This window comes from Amblyomma americanum, chromosome 1 (assembly GCF_052857255.1).
Source record: "Amblyomma americanum isolate KBUSLIRL-KWMA chromosome 1, ASM5285725v1, whole genome shotgun sequence".
Classification (NCBI taxonomy): Eukaryota; Metazoa; Arthropoda; class Arachnida; order Ixodida; family Ixodidae; genus Amblyomma; species Amblyomma americanum.
In genome coordinates, this window is record NC_135497.1 from 14,364,144 (window position 1) to 14,369,213 (window position 5,070).

Here is a 5,070-nt window from a genome sequence, read left to right on the forward strand (position 1 = left end):
ATATCAGCCTTGCAGCAAACAGTTCCTGGTGAACTTGCAACAGCCATTGGTTGTGAGTAGAGAAGCAGGTGGAGTGTTACTGCGAGAGCAGCAGCAATGTACTTGCAACAGACTTGTTTGATTATTGCACTTGTGTACCCCTGCAGTGTATGCATGGGCTCTGTTAATAACTAATACTGCAAGCTACTACGGTAGCCAGCCCGCACAATACAACTCACTGTTTAAAACACAATACAAAACTTTCAGCAGTAAAAGATCTTTCATATCATCACATACTGTAATATCAAATAACTTCCAGCTGTTTTGATCACTCTTTATTGAGCGAGTCATTATTTTCTTTGTTGTCTAGAAATTTTGCAAGCAGTTGCACCATGCTTGCATTTATGGCATTCGCTTTCTTCTGGAGGCGCACCATTATCTTGCGCATTTTGTGTGTCTTGCGGTTGGCCGTCGCTGCTGCCTCGCTTTCTCCTTTATGGACGGCAACTAGCTGCTCTATAGCAGATCCTTGTCGCTTGTGGCGGCTCTTTTGGGGTTCCCTTCTTTTGGCGCTTGTGCCAGCACCGGCACTGCTGCTTGCTTCTGCTGTGGCACTGCTGCTTACGCCAGCACTGGCTCTGCTTGTGTCGCCGCTGCTGTTGCCTGTGCTTTGCAGTACAGGTACTGCAGCACTGGCAATGCAAATGGGGGAGCTGGCCGCAAGTTGTGAGAGGTCGTCTCTTCTGCTTCCTTCAGGCAGGCTGTCCTCCCATGACAGAAGCACTTCCGAGCCGTCAGGTGCCTCACTGACAACTGGCAGCTGCACATGATGAAACATACAAGACAACATGTTATCATCTCAGAAAACAGGTTAATTGTGTCCTAATGTAATGAAATCATCCGCTTCCACAATATATTACAAAAACACTAACTTATGATGGCCAAACTAGAAAGAAGGCAGCGGTTCAAATTTTTGTTTTCTTGAACATAACTAGATATATGAAGATCCAGACATGTACATCAGCATTACCTAGCCCCAACTTTCACATGAACCAATTGGTTCAGTTCAGTTTTTTCCTGAATACTGTTGCGGAGTGCAATCGCCTTCCTTTAGGTTTATGTGACTCGAAATATTTTGTGAAGGAGTTGGAGGATTTTTGTACGGCTCCTAGTGTTGGTAGTGTGATGAATGTTGGATTCTGTGTCCTTTAAATGACTTGTGGCTGTTGCGGCTAATGGTTTTATGACTTTTATAATTGTGTGCCCTCCTGCTTGGGCCAAAGTTATGGCTCGCAGTATGTACAAATAAATAAATGAATGAACAGCTGAACAAGACAGTATACCAAGCTGATCAAAGTCAATAACAAGCAATATGTTAAACATTTGCAAGCATGTGGGGCATGGTTGACCAAGGGTAAACCAAGCTGATGAGGTTGAGTTGAGCAGAAGTACATGGAAGGTGAGGTGCGAACTCTGGCACGACAAGGCGCTGCGATTTGAAGACGCAAGTGCCATTTCCGCTCCCCGTTGCCATTAATGCCCACGGTTGTGAGAATAGCTTACTCTACATACCCCCCCCCCCCCCCCCCCCCCCGAGTCTGTGCAATGGTTCCAAAGGAAGGATTGCTGGGTCAGTTGGCTCATCATTCAAGGTTTAAAAACAGCACGAAAAATGGAATGGTACAGAAAGAAGGAATAGACAGCAAATAGACAGCACTGAACCTGCAATTGAGTGTATTTTATGTGAAATAACAATAAATACAGAAAATATGCACAAAGAGCTTATAGACAAAAACGCAATACAATACAGATATTACTTATATACTACGAACGAAGACAGCGCAAAAATGGACAACCACAGAAGAGGACACGACACAAAGAACGCTTCTCTTCTGTGGTTGTCCTTTTTTACGCTGTCATTCATTCCAAGTATGAATCACCAACTAGCCCACCACTTTGTTTTATTTAATTACTTGGACATTACAGATATCACATCGAAATTTATTATCTACTTTGCTACTTCCCTTCAGTGTCCCAGCAGAGAAACAACAGTTCGCAATAACAGCTTATGATCCACAGGTTGCTGTATTACTACACTGTATTCAAGCCCAGTTGCTAATAGAATCAATGGATGAAGATGAGCATCTACAAGAGAGAAGGATGAAGGTGAAGCTGCATGTGCGCAGGTGTGAAAGATGAATTGTCATACAGCATGAGCAATATTAATATATCACGGAAATAAAGGCACCGAAATTCTGTTGCGTACCGTAACTTCATCCCACTAGAGACTTAAGTCGTATTCATCCGCAGTGTGTGCCTTTTGACATATGATTCCCACCTGAAAAAAAAAGGACGTAACCTAAACCAGCAATGCACATTGAAGTCCCTGTACAACAAAGCGGTCTTTGCTCTGGCATGGTAACATTAAGTATATGGAGAGACAACCAGCTAACTACCGATATGTAGAATTGCTAGAAAAAAACAAGGATTTATGGACGAGCAGTGGGAGTTGCTTGGCTAGTTGGTTCACGTTTCATGACAAAGAACAACAGCACAAGGAAAAAATGTAGACGTGGAGGCCAGTGCCCATGTTTGTGGGAGTGGTTTACACAACTGCTTGAGTCTGTTCTTTATTATCTATTGTTGGCCAGCATTTTATAATGAGTATAAGTTCCGCACTGAGAAATGCGCAGCAATAAAATTCTGAAGTGATCTGAACGACAGATTATACGCAATGGTATAAATCACAAATCACCTCTAAACTTTCCTCGACTCGCCCATCATCGTTGATGGGAAGGCAGCCGAGGAAACTGGAGCTGCCAGTAGAAGATCCATGGGACACCAGGCGACCCAGTTGAAGTGCCTGTCCGTCTCAGCTGCCTGGACAAATAAAAATGATGTGAGCTATTAAATGTGTTGATAAAAAACATTTGAAGGTTGTGATCACAGCATTTCTCTCAGTGGATTAAGCTTCACCGTACACATTCTCAGTGAAAAAATAAAATTTCGTAGATAAGTGTCTAATGCATATACACAGGTACTGGTGAAATTAATGCATGCAATTTAGATTTGCAATGTGGCTTAACTACATCCTGCTAGTTGCTGCTTTGCAATTAAAGCCACGACTGTGCATTATGGTCCAACTATTGTCATTCTAGCAATATCTTACTTGGTTAATTTCTAGATTTATTTCTTTCATATATCTTTCTCAGGCTGCACTGTGTATGCTACTACACAAATGCTGCTAGTACACAGTGAAGCCTGGTAAAGAAATATGAAATAAATCTAGAAATTCAGTTAACTACATTGTTACTCTAGCAGGTGGCCAGAAATAGCGACGCGTACAGCCATGTTGTCAGCGCTGCAGCTTGCAATTTGCAAATAAAAACGACGAACAACACGTGTGTAACGAGGAAGACGAAGTTTGCATGCAGCGCCGTGCACGCGTGCACGAGCGAAGATTCTAAGTGCTGCGTATGCTGCTCCTGCCTGAGTACATTACTCTCGAGGCCTTACTACCTCAACAATGCATTCTCAAGATCGTCTTCGACACTCCAGACCTGTGCGACGACGGCGAAGAGAATCGACGCGTTGCTCCAGCGAAAACACATGCTACTGTCGCACATGCGAGGCTGACTTGAGCAGTTCAGCTGCACTATGAAAACAGCGCCAAGAACCCGATGGCACGAGCATCGTTCGGTAAAGGTCGCACTTACCGTATTTCTTGTTGAGGTTTTTCATTTTCAGCTTCACTTGTTTGCTGGTGTATGGGCCTTGTCCCGGCGGCAGCCCGGCGTTCAGTTCCGCTACAATCGCAGCATATATCCGAGCGTTGCGCGTGTTACCGTATCAGATCCGTATCAGATGCGTATCAGGGCCGCGCTTGTTGAATCAATCCAGATGACACAACTCTGGGAGGACGAGTCGTTCGATGTTGTTGCTGCCACGGGCGCCGCCATCTTATCGGTTAAGGTAGCAAACTGTGGTCAGCAAGCTCGGTTTGGGTAACTGTGGTTAGGTGGCGTAACTGCAGTTTCGTCTGCCGTGTGAGCGCGGCTAACTATAGTTACGAGGAATCGTAGTTACCTTAACTGTGGTAAGATCGCCCGTGTAAATGCGGTATAAGCTTGACGGCAACGATTTGCTGCTAGGGAGGCAAGTCCGAGGGGATTTCTTCCCTAGTGTCCAACCTAGGTGGGGCGAAGTACTTCACAACGCTCAATGCTAGCCGCGGATACTTTCAGGTTGAAATGAATGAGCGGGACAAAGAGAAAACCGCTTTCACGTGTCACAGAGGCCTTTTCAATTCAAGAGAATGTCTTTTGGCTAGGTAGGAGCACCCGCTACTTATCTGGACCTAATGGACCGTGTTCTGGGAGATGCGAAGTAGCAGCATGTGCTTGCGTACCTAGACGACATCGTGGTGTACTCGAAAACGTTCGAGGAACACCTGCGCCACTTAAGGGACGTCATAGAGAGGCTGAGGTCCGCGGGAATCACTTTGAACCCGAAGAAGGCACAGATCGCCGCGACCCAAATAACACTGTGGGCGTTCACGATCGACAGAGGCCGCATTCTGCCGTGCCATGATAAGCTTATTTATTTATTTGTTCCTCAAAGGTCCACGAGAGACATTACATGAGGGGTGGGCTGAGAAGACAATTAGCATGAATACAGATGATGTTCGAGGGCGGTTTTGAACCTGCTGTAGTCGATAATGGTCTCCGAGGGTTCCTGGGAATGGCGAACTTTTATCGCCAGTTCATCCCAGATTGCGCAGCGCTGCAGGCGCCTTTGACAAAGCTTTTGAAGAAAGGCGAGCGCTGGAGTTGGGGTCACGAGCAAGAGGATGCACTGTGCAACCTCACCAAAGTGCTCGCTGACGCGGCTGAGTTGCAGCTACCCGACCTAAACAGGAAGTTTGTGATTCAAACCGACGCAAGCGACCTGGGCTTAGGAGCAGTGTTGCTTCCGGAGCACGAAGGCGTTCTCCCTCCGGTAGCTTTCGCGAGCCGTTCGTTGACGCCGGCAGAGAGAAACTACTCGGTGACAGAGAAGGAATGTCTCGCGATAGTTTTTGCTCTGCGTAAG

General features: G+C 45.9%; 1 long non-coding RNA gene across 1 annotated transcript; it reads right to left on the minus strand.

Moving 5' to 3' along the window:
- Positions 1-459: 459 nt before the first annotated feature.
- Positions 460-3,927, minus strand: LOC144130684 (uncharacterized). The gene is made up of 4 exons (XR_013314182.1): positions 3,696-3,927; positions 2,735-2,859; positions 2,262-2,317; positions 460-799 (listed from the first exon to the last, which is right to left on the minus strand). It is a non-coding gene; the product is annotated as an uncharacterized LOC144130684 (long non-coding RNA).
- Positions 3,928-5,070: the final 1,143 nt, after the last annotated feature.